The sequence below is a fragment of the Scatophagus argus genome, chromosome 18 (genome assembly GCF_020382885.2).
Source record: "Scatophagus argus isolate fScaArg1 chromosome 18, fScaArg1.pri, whole genome shotgun sequence".
Taxonomy (NCBI): Eukaryota; Metazoa; Chordata; class Actinopteri; family Scatophagidae; genus Scatophagus; species Scatophagus argus.
The window spans coordinates 8,517,766-8,535,106 of NC_058510.1; the positions used below are offsets into that span (position 1 = coordinate 8,517,766).

At 41.4% G+C, this 17,341-nt stretch overlaps 1 protein-coding gene across 3 annotated transcripts in view; it reads left to right on the top strand.

Annotated features, from left to right (window-relative positions):
* plxdc2b (plexin domain containing 2b) overlaps nucleotides 1-17,341 on the top strand; it is an 84,281-nt gene that overhangs the window by 14,429 nt on the left and 52,511 nt on the right. Inside the window, exon 2 of one of the 3 annotated variants that reach the window (XM_046371076.1) lies at nucleotides 16,349-16,470. The exons of the other annotated variants lie outside the window; for them this stretch is intronic. The gene's annotated coding sequence lies outside the window, so the exon portion shown is untranslated. The remainder of the gene's footprint in view (nucleotides 1-16,348; nucleotides 16,471-17,341) is intronic. 3 annotated transcript variants of the gene reach the window in all.

Sequence of the window (17,341 nt, forward strand, 5' to 3'; positions counted from 1 at the left end):
ACGAGTTGTCTCCATTGTGTTTCTGCAGGTTTGTGTCTGGGCAGTGACCCAGTTCCCCAGCTGACAGGGTCATAATCACAGCAGCACATGCCTGCTCGTATAGTCTCTGAGCAAGAAGTGTCATTGAGTCCCACAAGCTTATATTTTCCCAAGCCGATATTTTTACATTAATGTGGGCACATGGTGAGTGTCCACATTAAGCTCAGCTCAGTTGGTCCGATGGTTCCTTTTTGGACTCCATGTTGATCAGACGCTCTGATCTCTTGGACGCAGAGATGAATCCTTCATCCAGTCTACTCTTTTCATTGAATGAGCAGAAAGTTTATTTTGCATGCTGGTTGTGCGAGCTGCAGCCCCTCAGGTCATATCTCAGGCTAACATACATGCTGGTAAGTAAATCACTTCCTCTTGCCCAGGTGACACAGGGATTTCGGTACATCACCCCATATGTTTGTGTCCTGTGGCAGATTTGCAGTGACAGCCCACTGCCAAGACATGACAGGCAACACATCCGGCTTGATATGAGGCTACAATCATGTTGACAGGAAGGTAATGAGAGTCCCCGTCTCCCTGACACATTGGCTATCCCACTCAGTGCTGGTGCTGGAGTGGATTGCGGAGTGATTGACGGCTATAATTTGACCCTGTCTGTGAGGGCGTCTCTCTTTATGTGGTGTCACCACTATGAGGACCAGATTGTCTTGGTGGCCACAGGTTATCTGCTCACATTGTAGATGTGCCCAGTCTGTCAAAAGATGCATGTGTACAACAGCTTAAATTAAGAGGCTTCTGATAATTTCCTAGAAGATTAAGTAGCTTTGAAAGGAGACTGCTGTAAGTCAATTTAACAGCATATTTTGCACTTTCTGGTGGATGAGCTCCCATCTCTCAGCCATTTCAGTTTCCCTTTTCTGCTCAGTGAAGGTCCTGGTGTTTAGATGGAAAGAGTGATGGGAATACCATGTGGGACTACACATCTGTCTTAAAGAAAAAAAAAACAGCTCTGGCCTTGTAAAGAGGACAATGAACTGAGAAGGAGATGAAGAGAGGTTGGAGAGGGAATGCGAGGGCAGGCAGTGGAGGAACTACACCAGGATCTGATCTCACTGACTCTGCGGTCCAACAGCTGGAGCGACACCAGCTTCCTCTCGGCCCCAGTGTACTCAACCTCGACTCAGCTGCAAGAGCTGATTTTGCGATCCATGAAAGCACAGATGCAGTACAGCAACTTTCTGTGAAATAAATGTTTAATGGCTCTAACTTTTAAAAGGTCGCATGAAGAGAAGCAGAATCAGTGTTGCATTGCTTGGACTGCGCAGTGAGTTGGAGAGGCCAAAGTTCAGGCTCAAACCTCCTATCGTGAGCTTGTTAGCAGAGCAAGCCTTTTACTCTTTCTCATATGTCAGCATTATTCCCTCACCTCTGTGATATAAATTCAGTTGTGCCTTTCGCCATCTCTGAGATCCTGCTAGCTTCTACTCCTTCACTCTGTCTTTGGTAAACACAAACACACACATTCCCATGAACATAAATGGAGCCCACGCTACAGAGCCTGAACTGTTGTCATGAAAAGCTGAGGGGTTTTTTTTAAAAAACATGCAGAATTTTGTGCAGATGTCTTGTTTTTTTCCACTACTCCCCTTTTCCTCTCCTGCAGATGTGAAAGCTTATGTTAGTCACCAAACATCCTGGCCTTTCCTGAGCTCTGGATAGCCTCAGCTGTTTTGGTCAGGAATGTGGTCATTCATTTTTTATTGAATAGCACAGAGAATGTAGGTGTTTCATTATAAATAAAGTGTACTTGCACAGGTTTTTGAAAGGGTGGCATCATGCCTGTGTTGAAGTTGTACTGGGAGAAAGGAAAAAGAATACTGTGTTCAAGCTCTGGGCACAACTAGCGTCTGTCCTGCCAAAGTGTCATTGAGCAAGAGTTCCCTTCCAGCTCTGACTTTCCAGTGGGGGTGGAAAACATAAATAATTTTCCTTTCAGGACATTTTGAGCAGCCGTAGATGATCCCTAGACGATGGAACCTGGAGATGACTTTTGCTCTAGCGCCACCATTAGATTGATATTTATGTTTTCAATTAAATTTGGTAAACACAGTCATGTTCCCCTTGGGATGATTTCTTATCACTTTTGTGTTGAGCTTTTCCTCTACCGTTGAGTCAGAATTTCACTGTCACACCAATACTGACACTTCCATCAATTTCAGCTGTACTTTTCAGTGCTAAGTGGCAAATCTTGACATGATAATATGGTGAACTAAGATGTTGAACATGATAAACATTACCTCCTTAACATCGACATGTTATATTGTCATTGTGAGCATGTTCACAATAGCATTTAGCTTAAAGCATCGCTGTGCTTTAACCACAGCCTCACAGAGCTTCTAGCATGGCTGTGGACTCTTAGTCCTGTTCTACTGTTCTGCGATAAACGGGATCATATTTCAAATTCTTAATTTAGCTATGAAACACTGTGACTCAAAAGAATTTAGTGATTGTGCTAAGCTGATGTCAGAGTAACAGTGATTTGGGGAAATTATTTTTGTTGGTATATGCTACTTCTGAATTGTTTTATGTGGAAAACTGCAGTGGCTGGTAAAAATAGTGGAAAACTGTGCCATTGGTTGGCTTTGCAAAAAGGCCTCATGCTTCAAGGCTTTAATGAAAATCGTAGCTTAGCAAATAATTTGGATGCGAAGTTCTCCATGTAGTGAGTCCTTCAATTACCTTAGAAGGTCACATGGTAATCAAACACAGTCACAAACTTGTCTGCATTTAATTACACATATGAATGAGTGAAAAGCATTTTTGCACCATGTGCAGTTGTTTGCAGAAGTTCTTGTGTGTTTGTGCAGGTGCCCATCACTCTGGATTAATGATAATTCGTCTGAAATAACCAGTTGCCCGCAACGTCAGCTGTCACACAGAACATAGGAGTCAACAAGCAGATATTCTGAATGTATTTCAAGACAAGGACAAGCTTCATAGTCAAGGTCATTCTCTCCACTTTGCTGACGATATCAAGAGACGCCGCAGAGTTGTCTCCAACGTGTTTCTGCAGGTTTGTGTCTGGGCAGTGACCCAGTTCCCCAGCTGACAGGGTCATAATCACAGCAGCACATGCCTGCTCGTGTAGTCTCTGAGCAAGAAGTGTCGTTTTGCAGTTTTACTCAGTGTCAGTCATGTGCTGCTATAGGACAGGTCTAAACAAAACCTACCTGTCCTTGATGTCTGCACCTCTAGTGGTCTACAGAAAATATGTTGCAGAAACATTCTTATCCAAGACAAAGCGCCCAGTCTAGCTTCTACTTGGCTCCAGTCCCACTGTGGGTTTGTTAGATTTTTTTTGTCTCTACTTTTGATGAAACCTGGTGTAAAAGATGAATCCCGACTTTTTTTTTTTTTTGCTTGAGATTAACACCGTTGAAACTGAAATACTTAAGCTCCAAAATATTGTTTTGCATTTTTCCATTTTGATGGATGTTTTTTTAATCATTTTTCGTAATAAGTGAATTCCAGCGAGAATCTGATAGGAAATCAATTAGAGAAAGAGATTTAATCTCATCTGCCAGATATTATGGCTACATTTGGACCAGGACCAATAGAAGTCTTGCTGGTTTGTTGTCTACCTGCCAGCCTGTAATGGTATGCTAATGCTGTAATTATTTTCATTGTCAAACAACAAACTTTGTCTTCTATTTCCAAGGACAAAATTCCTCTTGAGACATGTTGAAACAGATGATGGATTTCTAAAACCGCTGCCCAAATGGCCATCATTACTTCATACTAATCATTGGCTCTTGACGAATTTGGGCCGCTCATTGTGACACTCGCCAATTATTTAGGAAAAGATGAATTGTCAGGTACAGTGCTGCATAGGCCTCCCTGTGTGTCTCAGCATAATAAAGCCTGTGTTTTCTGCCTGTAAAGCCCCTGGCAGTCTCTTGTGGTTTAATCCTCAGAGACAAGAGGTGTGAATTTGGAGGATAGCGTCTGCTGCAGCTCCAGGTACAGCAGCTCAGCCCATCGTTCAGCCCCCTCAGGGCATTTCCCAGCACTGCATAGCGGGTCTTTCAGCTCCCCTGTTTCTGTTCCCCTTCTTCATCATAACCTACCGTTGGCATATTGACCTGTGACAGCCAAAGTCTTTTGAGGCAGCCTTGTTTTTGGTACCCGTTTTTCACTCCTATCTTGACATATCATCTTCAAAAATACTCAGGCAGAATGCCAGTGTGGTTTCTCTTCAGTTCTTGAATTGAGCCGTACACAGTTCATTTGATGTGTTAGCAAAAGAGCTGTGTGGTTTTAGGATATCACTGCAGGGAGATTTTCATGTTTTATTCATGTGTCGCCACTTATTTGATTGCATTTGCCTTTGAATATGTCCTTTATACAGCAAATATAATTATGTACACTTATATGTGTACCGTATTTAATGGTCCAGCGTGTATGATTTAGTGGCATGGGAGAACATAAAATGCACAACCTTTTATGTATTTGATGCGTGGTTTGTTGGTTCTGGGCTTCTGTAGGAACATTGTGGTGTTGCATAAATGATGACCTGCTATCTCTGTAGACATTAAAGACTCACTGTGAGGTAATAAAAACAGAAAAATTCTTAATTAATTCTTAATTATACACTAATGAATGTATATATTGCATTTCTGCCCCTAAATCCTGTGCAATTGACTGGTTTAGGTACAGTTTTGAGGTTTTACTTTAAATGAATATTTCAGCTCTGCTTAAGTTCATAAAATCTAACTAAAATCTAACTAACATTTTACATAAATTTTATTTAAATAACATTACTAAGGTTCAGTCTTTTAAGTAAACTAATATTTCACAAAAAAGATTGGTATGAAAGTCCTAAAAAAGTTTTTTCTACATATATTCAACACATTTTCTTGCTGAACAAGTACTGTTACTCGTAATACTTTAAGTGCATTTAGCATATTTGCAGTGTAGTATTGTAGCATTATATTGTATATTGATGATTTTACTTAAGAAAAGGTAAAGACGTTGATGCTCTTTCCTTTCCTTCTTCTGGCTGCCTGAAGAAGCTAGCCAAGGCTCTGTCAGTTCTGTGGGCCCCTGAGTTTGATCAATGAAGCCCAGAGAGGCAGAACATGGGGCCCAATGCTGATGGCAGTGTGCCCAGAAGCATGGCATGAGGAAAGAGGGGGCCCTGAGGCATAGTCACACTTGAAAGTCCCAAAACAGGGAGATTTTCAGGCAGAGTGGGTTTGAGGCTTGACTTTCCCATGAAATGTCAAGATTCTCCAACAGTTCTGCTGTGCAGTCTACCGCAAAACTGTATCTTAGTTTATTTTAATAAAGAAAAGCTTTTAAAACTATAGAGTTCAGCCTTTTTGGCACTTTCAAAATACATTTTAGGAAATAAGCTCATTCACATTTTTGCTTACTGCCTATTTTTTTCTAACTAAGCTTCTTGGCAATGTATGTAAAAATTAAACAAGCAAGGTATAATATGTGAATCACTGAGATTTTTACTGGTAGATCGTGAGTAGAAAGACAACAAATGAGATTGTTTTTCCCCCCAGGAAAGTATTCACCGCACCCTTTCAAATAAGCCAACAATACGGTGTTTTCTCTAAATCAAGAAAGCCCAGGGCACATGGGTGTGAATATGAATTTGTCATTTACTGATTAGGAGATGCTGACTCTGAGCCAAAACAAAGGCAGTGTTAGTAGTTGTCCTCCTGGGAAAGTCATGAGGGTTGGTAAGTGTGGGTTGAGACTGCCAAGGTACATCCATCTGTCTACCCAAATAACAAAACAGCCGCTCCTCCTCCCCTCTTCATCGTCACCTCAGGAGCAGCAAAGTAATCCTCATCCAGACTGACTACCTTTGAAAAAAGCAGCGAGGGACAAAGAAAAAGCAGAGAAAAGTTGGAGGATATTTTAGCACAAGTGTATCCCATTTGCATTCAAACCCAGTGTCTCCCAGGCTGTTTGTCAGAGGGCGCTGAACTGTCTGTTTCTATTAAAGACTCAGTGCAGCCACGCTCAGCTGTACAAGACAAATTGTGCCATCAGTCCTAAAGTGAGCAATTATGCCTGTGTCCTCTACAGGGGTCAGATATATGTTTGGCACAGATCAACAAGCATGTCTGAGGGATCGATATAACCACAGACAGAAGCAGAAACATGGTGGCTGGCTAATTTCACCATTCATTAACACTGAGGGGCTTTTAGCACAAACAGGCATGTCAGCGCAAGCAGCAGTCTGACAGCACGGTGTCAACATGCCGCTGAGGTCATCGACACAAGCGGCTGTCCAGTGAGAACTTGCGCCCGAGGGTGAAGAGGCAGGCACAAGCATGCACGCCAGGAAATAGCAAAACAAAGACTTTCCACGTGCCACGTGCTATTAGGAGTGTGTTTATGGAAGATCAGCAGCGGTACAGCAACATCTGAACATTCATTTCTGAGTAACAGGAGGATATGAATGAAATAGTGGTACGAGACTACTTGCAGGACTAGTTGGTGAATGACTGTAGGTAGCCATGGCTAAAATGGCCATGGATAAAATAAATAAAAACTTGCAAGCTGGGAACATGCTAGCGCTCTTGTTGCTGTCTGCAGCCTACTTTATTCTATTTAGTCATTAAAAAAATAAATAAATACGTTTCTGCAAGCTAGCTTGTTTGCCATCTGTTAGTTAGCTTTGTTGTTAACCCTGTTCTGGTCTGTATGCCAAACTAAAGCTCGCTGACGTTTTCCTGAATGATCAAACACCCAAATCTACCCAGACTCTGTAGCTACAGATAGCAAAATATGATTGAATCCTCAATAAAATATTGTCAGTTATAAATATTGAATGTATGCTGATGCTAGTTTTTAGTTTGGCCCATGTCCCCCGCTAATATGGAGGGTGCAGGATTCAGATCTGTACTGGAGCCAACCACCAGGGGGCATTTGAGATGTTTTGGCTTCAGTTTTTAAGGTCTCCCATGTCATTCACTTTATTTTACAGTCAGCAGTAGCCTGACCTGTATATTTAGTTTTCTGTCAAACAAGTTCAACGATTCACAGTGGATAAGTGCTCTAGTTAAAATAAATCTGGTTAAAAGGTTATTTCCAAGTTTTCACTTAATTGTAAATATTTTGGCAGGACAGTTTGTAGTTGGCACATTGAGACAATTGCTGTCCGAACGAGAAGACCTTTTCCCATTTTATTTCAACCCCAGTCACCTGACCAATAAACTCATCTCAGACATTTCAGCAGGACTGGTCTGCCTTTCTTTCTGACTCTAATTCCTGAAAGACCTTCTAGTTAGACATCTTATCTCCAAGAAAGCAATTAAAATCACACTGAGCAGCGTAATTCCTGAGGAAATCATCTCTGACCAAAGAAATTTAACTGAACTGCTGAACTGTTTATTAGATTGTTCAAGTCTGCTGCACATTTTCCTGCAGTCGCTCATATCATTTTAGGCGCCATTATAATTACTGTACTGGGAAGAGTGAAATAAATGAGAAATCTGTTGAATTGTGTTTTTAATTAATTTAATTAAGCTGGCATGCTTTGACAAGCAGAGAAATCTTTGTGCTTTTTACGTGTCCTGTCAGAAAAGAAACGAAGCAAAGCTCATATGGAATATTTCCTCTACTAAGCTAAATCTGCATAATTAGAAATATTCAAAGAGGAAATCTTGTTATTTAATTGGCTGACTGTGTTCATAACTGATTGAATGGATGTTTGAAAGTCTTCATGAGATACACTTTTCAACATACACAATCTCTTCTGTAATTGGATTTTAGGAGGGAATCAGCCATCTGTTTGGTGGCACACTGATCTGAAGGTCTCATTCTGCACAGCAAAATTCCCACTGAGGCGAGGAGGTTGTGTTGTAAACAATGTTTAATATTGATTTCCTGTGAGTGGCTGAAGTCTCCATCGATGAATGGGAAGATATTGAAGCAATTACAGACTCCATGTGACTTGGATGTGGCTCACAGTTTGTCAGAGAGATGTGCTGGGATTGGTTTGGCAGCTGAGCTTGCTCAGTACATACAGCATAAGAGGAAAGGCTGGAATCTGTTTCCCAGTGTGCCTCTAAGATGTTGGTGCTGTAGATTTTCAGCGTATTTTGTTGCTGATTTGTAAGAGTGTGTGCCTGCAGGCTGTAGGTGGGAGGATATGTGATTTGCAAGTAAGTTTAAGTAATCTGTTATATGTTTTAACAGTTATTTTAAAGGTCTTTTACTGCAGAACATATAAAATCCAGCTTATATGTTTTCATCTGCTCACTGTCCAGATCTGTTAGAAAAACATGTGCAAGTCATGTTTTTATTTAAGAGGCCACATATTACTCACATGTTAAGTATTTGAAGCAAATTGCTTGATTATGTGGAATTTCATAAGTGGATATGAGGGTTGCCTTTAGTGCTGGAAAAAGAACTGTGGAGTCTGACAACCACAGTACGTGTTGTTGGTTGATTCTGACATACCGAATCAGATGCTATTGAGAAAGGAGGATGCAACTTTATGAGAAACAATGGGGATGGATATTTAAGTTGATACCAATATCAGCTGATGTTTCTTTCTTCTTTGAACAATAACACATAACAGAAGCCATTCTGTTTGATGAGGATGAGTCAAAAGGGGGTAATTTCAATCAAAAAGAAAATTCAAAACATGAACATAGGAACATGAATTGTATCTACATACCATATGATAGTTCTTGGGCCCTTCACACTCCCCAGACAGCTAGATTCTCTTTTTTAACTGTGGGAAATGACAGGTCCATTGGGCTAAGAGTTCAACCTGTCTCGGTGTGTTTACACAGTGTTCAGCTTAGAGAACATTGGAGTGTGGAGAGGTTTGACAGGGTGGAAGGGCGAGGGGCTCAGTGACGCTGATGGATTAGCAGGAACGACGAGGACAGGCCCAAGGGCCCCGTCTGGCCTCGCCTGGAGCCCTCGGTCCAGAAAGAAAGTGGAAAAAACATAGTTAATACACTCACACTCACACTCAGTCAATCAATCTCCACCTGCAGGACAAATCACCCACATACACATAAACACTGAACACGCTGCGGTCTCATACACCCACACACCCACACACACAGTCGGTCTGTCTCACAGGGAATCAGTCTTCAGTTAAAGCGGCACTGCCTGGCACAGGCATGCTGTTTCTGACACGTGCACCACTGTTTGTTTGAGTCACCTCTCAGATCGATTGCTTTTAGAATAACCTATAGCACTCATCTTGATCAATGTATTTTAAGTGACTAAAAGTCATTATAGTGGAAGAGTCTAGGTGTGTAGAATTATTTTTCTTTAAATTTTTGGTGAGCAGCGATTAGAAAGCTGTAATTTATTCTATTCTGTTACTTTAGCCTACATTTGTGTACATATTAGCATCACTAATATGTCCATGTTGAACTTCACCTTAGCGGTTCTTGTTTGCACAGTATAACTTGTGTTACTTTGACAGTCACGAAAGGTTTGTTCTATTATTGATGTTTGCTGCACAGTTTGATCAGTCAAGTTTTTCTGACTGCTAAAGAAAAATAATAACAATAATGTAATAATAATAATTATCAGTTATATAACTAACTGTAGGTAGTCCAATTTGTTCTCTAAAGAGCGTACGTTGGCGAGCAGGATGGATGGAAGTGGAGGTCTGAAAGGGTTAACCCTTAGCTTTGCTGCTAGCCCAGCACGACAGCCGCGCTTCTGTTTTCTGTCGCACCTTCTCCAACGCTCCCTAGGGCGGCCTGTGCTGGTATGGAACTCCGCTGCTCCACAGGCCGCTGGGTCCGGTTGGCATGGCAGTCCGAGGTTGCGTAGGGTGCTAAGTGCTTTGGTGTTTACTGACTCGAAGCTGCTGGATCCACGCAGTGAAAGCACGAACTGACGGTCGCACCTGGGTTTAGCAGTGTTCCAAAGAGTTTTTTTGTAGGGATTCCACTGTTCTTGGTACCGATTTTTGTCTTAGTTTGGCGAGACTACCGTGGGCCAAAGCAGCTGCAGCCGACATGGGCGCCGCCATTTTTATGTGTATACAAGGCACAAGTGAGTCATTGATCTTATGACCCCAAATGATGGAGGGATCAACTCTTGGAGAGGTGCAATGGCCAAAAGAACGATAACTGTGTCAAGTACGTCTCCGATGTTCCTTGTGTAGGCGTTTTTCCATCAAAAGCTCAGCTGAAGAGTTTGTGAACCCGCAGGATAAAAACAAGGGTATTGTTTGTGATGTGGCATGTCAGAATAAAAGTGCAGGCCTTTGTCCTGTCTTTTCCCCTCTATTTACCGGTACAGATGTCACCTTTTCCAATTTTAAGGTCTGTTAAGCAAGCATTAAGAGGACTGTGGGAACACTGAAAGGACAGATTTTGTGTTTTCATGGAGAGATTTAGGCAGTTTTTTGCGCAGGTGATGGTTTTGGCCACGGCTAGCCGCTGACCTGTGCGAACACAGTAATATTACCACAGGTAATGGGCTGCGCTGGAGGGAGGAGAAATAATCGGTTAAAGGAGGTCCAGTGGCCAATGATACATCGCCTGCCAGGTCTGAGCTCTCTCACGAACGCTTCAAGGCCTCGGGGGCTTCTGGGCCATGCTGCTCATTCTTAAATTTGAAAAGTGGAATGAGAGCCAACAGCAGCGCTTCATAGTCCTACAGTATATCACTCAATCTTCTGAAATGTGAGACAGACACTGTGCCTGACTGGAATTCTGAATTCCTAAGCGCCTGTGTCACTCAGGAAGCACACACTCTTTGTGATCCCGCTGTCTCCTGACTGCCTGCAGCCCTCTGTGCCTGTCTGTTTGTGTCCCTGCCAAAGCATTTTTGTATACACTTCCTACACTGACCAACGCCGGAGCCAAGACAACCACCAATTACATAAAGAAAGCCACGGCGGTGACAGCAGACTCCATGATGGTTTACTCCAGCACTTTATACCCTGTGTTTTGGGGTTTGATACAGTGTGCTTGGGTATGTAACTGGGTGCTTTGTGGCCTAGACTGCTTGGATTTTGTGTCCAGTGTATTTAGTTGTTTTGAGCAGACGCTCAGGAGGGAAATTAGCAATTTTCAGCAAGGCCCTCCTCAGGAACAATTATGTTCCTCAAGGTTAAATCCTTGATTAAGAACCACTGGACCTGAAGCCAGACACTCTCTACCGCCTAATTCCCCTTCAGCCTTTCCCTCCTATCCTTTATGACATGCAGTCCTGACACCTGTCTTCCTCATAGGTGCCATGTAACCATGGGCACAGCGAATGCAATATTAACTTCCTAATGAATGCCCCTCCTTCCATGCTCAGACTGTAATTAGCACTTTCAGAGTTCAAAAATTGACTTTTATTTATAGCCCCCCTCTCGCACCTGCCTCTTTTCTCATTTGGGTGGCAGACAAGAAGCATCTGCTTGCTGCACACAGTTATTTAGAGGTTAGAGATCATTTTTTTCCTTGTTAACTGTGTTTACTGTTTCTGGCACTGCCAGGAGCATTTCTTATATATTCTTATATACTTATACATGGCACATTTGAGAGCAGAGGTCCTCTGGTGTTTTTTTTTTTGCTAAAATTCAAATGTGTCTCTGTGCTTTGTCTAGATCCACCTTTGGGATTGCTGAAGTGAGCATTGTAGGTATTACACTGTAATATTTACAATGAAACATCCCCAATAAGCCAGTTAATAGAAAGACTTATGAGGCAAGTTTTAGAAAGACACACAAGTCTCTCTGTGTATCCAACCTCAGGGGATGTTTGTCTCGTAGTGCTTTGACATGGAAAGATGTGACTAATTGTTGGCAAAACAAAATCTCTGGTGTAATGGGGCGTTCATGACAGGCAGAACACTCACTTGATGCTTCTGTCTGGGTGGAAAGTCTCCATAGATTTAGCAGGGAAACTTGGTGTTTTATTTCACTGACCTTCCTGTAAGAAGAATGTTTTGTTTTTTTTGTTCATGTGCACACTCCTGCAGTATTTAATTTTCAGTGTTCACTTGTCTTATGCAGCGATTATCTGAGATTTACACGTATCTCACATTTAATCTATTCAAAATGTCCCTTTTATCACGCTGCCCACCACTTTATGAGTGCTGTTTGAAACTGGAACTCTTTCGCAGGTGCAGCCTCTCTGTCTGCCTGTGTTTAACTTTCTCCTGCAATCAGCTTTTCGACTTTATGTGTTTGCTTAATGACAGGCTGTGTTTTTAGGAGAGAATGTGTAAAAAGCAAGCTATGGCAGGTCAGAAAAGCACACTTTGCACTGCATAATAATTTCAGACAGCTGCATGTCTGTAATTTCTGTGGATTGTGCTTTATGTGGAGGCAGCAGTAATGGTTGATGTGTCCCAACCCCAGGGGATAGAGATTTAAAGGGTCTGCAGTTGGATTACTTGGCATCACACATGCTGTGCATTCAAAGAATTTAGTTAATTTGAAAAAGCACATATTGTTTTTTTTTTTTTTTGCTGCATTTAATCTATTAACTATTAACACAGAGCAAGAGGAAGAGAGGCTTTTCAAGAGTTCACATTTTGTCCATCACAAGATGAAACCAGCAGCCATCTCCCATTAGATCCAGTTTATTAAATCTGCCTTGTAAACCACAGTGTGAAACCTTTCTGCTTGTTGGTGAGTCAGCGTCAAACATGGCAACATCATGCATCGACCTTCATTTGTTTACTTTAGATTTTAAAAAGATTATTTATATTTTGGTTTCTTTTTAGAATGCTGGCTCATTTAAAGATGAAACAATCACTCCATTGTGGTGCAAATTAGCTATTAGCTTGGTAGATAAACCGAGCTATACAAAGACACAAGATCGGTCTGGGATTTTCACTGTTTTCTGAAATTTTATAGATTAAACCAGTGGTTAACTCGCAGAATGTATTCTTATTATTATTGTGGTCATGGGTTTCATATACTCTCTGTAATAAAATATCTAAAAGCAAATTTTTATCAGCTGAGGGACACACTCTTATCAAATGGGGGTCTGTGGATTCATTTGCATCAATTTAGGCCTTTGTAACATGAAAAACTTTGAGAACCACTGGACCCATGGAAATAAATTAATGGACAGAAAGTTTAACAGATTATAATGGGCGATTCATTTATAAACAGCCCAATTTCAGCCATGAATTTTTAACTTTTTTTTTTTTTTTTTTTTTTTTTTTTTTGTAATTTGGGTGAATTGACCCTTCAAAAAATGATCTTAAAAGTGTATAAAGATTTAGTATTGCTAGGCTCAGTGTTTTTGAGAAGTGTGTGAGTGTGTGTTTGTGCATGAGAGAGTGATTTAGTGCTTCTCTTGACAAATGCTCCCAATGAATCATTGTTAAATGAAGAGTGCAAGACAGGCTGAATGGAGGAATAATTGCAATGTTCTCTCTCATGATCTGAAGCGATGTTGTTAATCACATCATCTATTTTTTATGTATGAATATGCTGAGTTCTGTTCTAACGAGAAAGCCTTTCATCACACAAATTATTATTTTTCTGCTATTCTGAAGCTAAAATTAACTCAATCCCAGAAAAACGATGGGCTTTGGCAACAGTTACACCAAATTAATCTGTGCTGACCCTGTTGAGTTGATCAGCATAGAGTCAGCACTGTTACAGAGCCCGAGAGAGAGGGCCCTCCAGAGTGCTTGGCAGGGTTTGCTGGTACACTGATAAAGCAGCTTGCAGTGGGCACTAAATTAAGCACTCTGACACCCAGAGATAGAAAGGCTAAGAAACCGTGGAGGGATGTGACTTGTTTATCGCTTTTCCACTGAAATTATGCACACCACACACATGCACTGGCATGCGCTAATGCAGTGAAGCATCCCACCTTCTCTACTTGCCAGTCATGTGTATCAGACTCCTGTCAGCAACACTGAGTCAGGTGGGGTATGAGAGAAAAGAGGGGGAAACAAGCAGAAACTGAATGAAAGAAAGGGTGCAGACAGCACCTTTATTCTGCAGTTTTATGACCTCCTAAACGTCCTTGAAAGGGTTTAGGTGGAACCAAATTACAGTCCCTCCGGTGTTTGTGAATCAGAGGTGTTGACAGACATGAGTCCAGCCAACAAGGCTGCTCGACAGAGTCAGGGTGAAGGTATGTGGGGGCTTTCAGGCGCACTGAAAGAAAAGTAGAAGGAGAAAGATTTCCTTTCACAGGAAAGCTAAGGAACGGCCTTGCACTGAGGGGAAGCCTTGTCCTGCTGGGGGGTTATTTGAGGTGTTCCACAGGGGTCTGCCCTCTTTGCCCTCCCAAATGCTTGACAAAAGAGCTTGAGTTTCCCCTGGATAATACGAATCTACTGCTCCTCAGTCCCAGAGATTTTGTTCGCAAGAGACATGCAGGTGCATAAAGGATGACTCACGATGACTGTTCATAGAGGGACATGCTGGGAAAACAGCAGCTATTTATTCAAGGCCCCTATGTTGTGGTCATGGTGTATTTTAAAGCATCCGCGATTTGCTAGCCTTCTAACGTATACCAAGGAACTGACAAAGATCCTTTAAAGGATGAAAATAGATGTTTAGGTGCCTCTTGGATGAGAGTATATAACTGCCACTGACAGGAAGTTTGCCTGGACTACTTTGTCCCCATGGGTGTGACTAATGATCATTGGGGACAGAGTGAGTGTCAGGAAGTATTAGCTGTATGGTGTGAATGAGACAGTGAGTGAATCGCCGGCCAGGAGAGCTGCCAGCAGTTACTACTGGCAGTCTTTAGGGTTGCGTATACACGCGTATAGCATGAGTAAAACACAGGAAAAAAAGGCTACTTGAGTAAAAGAAGGTTGTCAGTCCATTAGCAGAGACATCGCAAAGGAAGAAAACATGGAGATAAAGGTGTGGGCAGGGTTGTGATCATAACCTGCAAGAGCTACCATGGCAGGCTAACAGCATTCAACAATCTGAAATGATATTTGAGGACAGGCTACATGGATTGACTGAATTAATGAATGAATAAATTAAAAATTAATTTTGACAAGCAGATTCCAGTTCAGTTTCTGTCTCATGATCTGCTAGCACATGCACAAGACTGCACAGTGGCAGCCTATTCAACAGGCAACCTCTGAGGGGGGGGGGTTATATGCTAACAGATGTTCCATACAGATTTTAGGCTTAATCAATAACACTTTGAATTAAAAATGTTCTTTTCCAGAGATGGAAGTAGCTAACAAGTGAGCCATCATGCTTCCTTCTCATCTGGGTATCCTTCACAAATCAGTGTTTTCTCATATGGTGCTCTTAGCCTTTTAAAACATTTGGTTTTAGGCAGTCACATATATGAAAGTGCTTACTGAAAAGGCATTTCTGTCAACACAATGACGTGTAAACGAGGACATGTCTGACCACACACAAAACCAATCCATTTGATACGGATTTTTCTCCAGTGAGTATTTTTGGTCCATATTGGGATCACAGTGTATTTAACACAATTAACCACAGACTTTGGAGTCAGTGTGCATTTATTGACTAATTAACTAATTTTTGCAGATTTTTTTTGTTAAACCTTTATTAGCCAGTGCATTGAAATCCTTTCAAAATGATTCCTACTTGCTGCACAACATGTGAGAAGGCACACGAGAAGCAAGTTCTGTTTAGCACCAATTCAAAGACAAAATGGCTTTAAGACAGGCAACATCACAGAAGTACTAAAGATAAAAACATAAGCGCTTTATTAAAGACTTGCTGAAACACAAGTCTTTTAATTTTATTCATAAGTTCATTGTGACCAGTTTGTAATTTGTCTTTTTATACCAAGATTGGTGGCTTGTTTATGGTCTGAGATGAGTATTAACATTTTAATTGTTCTTATTTGGCTCCAAAAAACAATTATCCACAAACTGAACTCAGGCCTCTTTCATAGTCTGTGCTGTGCCTTCTGCTCTCTTAAATTCTCCCAGTGTACATCAACACCCACCTCAAAGGGGCAGATTGGTCTCTTTGCTTCTCGCTTTGCCGATGCTCATTATAAAGTGAATCTGTCAGCTTCCACTTTGGGTAAATTAGCATCTGAAGCGCCTTCACTTGCTTTCACCGCCTCTCTCCTCCTCTCCTGAGAACCAGTGGTCTGGGGCCCGGAGAGAGGAGAACGATGAGGAGAAAGAAATGTGAGTGTGACAGAAAAGAGGGAGAGAGGAAAGGAGTGGTAGTTAAACCCAGTGACCTCTGTCTTGTAAATAAAAAAGAAATGTAGAGTAACAGTAGGGAAATCAGCAGCCTTTTCTAGTCTCAAGTCAAAATTAATTGCAGCTACAACATCATGCAAGCACTTCGTAAACTTTGTGTTTGTATGACTGCTATGAAAATAAAGTTCATTATTAATTGTCTTTAACCGCTTAATCCTATTAGGGTCATGGGGAGCAGGGGCTTATCCAAGCATGCAGAGCTTTAGCCCGAAGGCAGGGAAGCAAGTCTGCAGTCCATCACAGGACTAACAGACATACAGACCATCTCTGCCTGCTGTCATACAGGTGATTTAGCATCTCTAATCCGAGTGCTAGGGGAAGCCCTTGTAAGCAAGCGGAGGACATGCGTTTTTGTCAGTTTCCAGGTTTATCATGCATATTTATTGTGCTGGCAGGGAAAGCTAGGAAGCTGGGGACAGATAGAAAACTACCATAAATAAATGTCATGCAATGAATCTGTTGCAGACGGTATAAGCAGCTGTCACGTGGGGTCAGACTGACTTTAAACACCTGAAAATACGTAATTTTGTTCATTTTTTTAAACAAGTTTCGGTCTTCATGTTTGTACTGGCTTATCACAAACACACCAAGACATTTTGTATCAGACATACTGTTTGGACTGACACTTTTTATTAATATCATTACATTGACCAAATGAAATTCAGGTGACTGTAGAAACAGGAATAAAATGAGATATTATATTATATATCGATATTATTATATATCATAGTTTAACTGATTAATTTGTGTTGCTTGGAAACAGACCAAGGCCAACCTTTATGCTGAAGTTTTTTAACCAGTTTAAACAGCTTACAGTAGGTGTAAAAGCATCCTCAGACTGAACAAAAAGGGACTTGTTTAGCTCAAAAGATTCCAAATAGCAAAGGATTTTCTTTATTTCCACCTTCAGAAGGATGAAGATCTTAAGTAGAGAAAATGTGATGCTCTGTTTGATGCCTTTTTCTTCCTTATTCTGACTCTTCTCAATTCAAGAAATTGTTTCTTATAATGACGTGCCGCTTTTCACCCCGCATCCGTTAGTCTTTCTCAGGCTTGGCTGATCACTGCAGCCGGCGTTTACATTAACACTCAACCATTTTTCACCTGTCACCGACGTCTCATCTCAGACTCGGAGACAGGGATGATTCTGTATGAC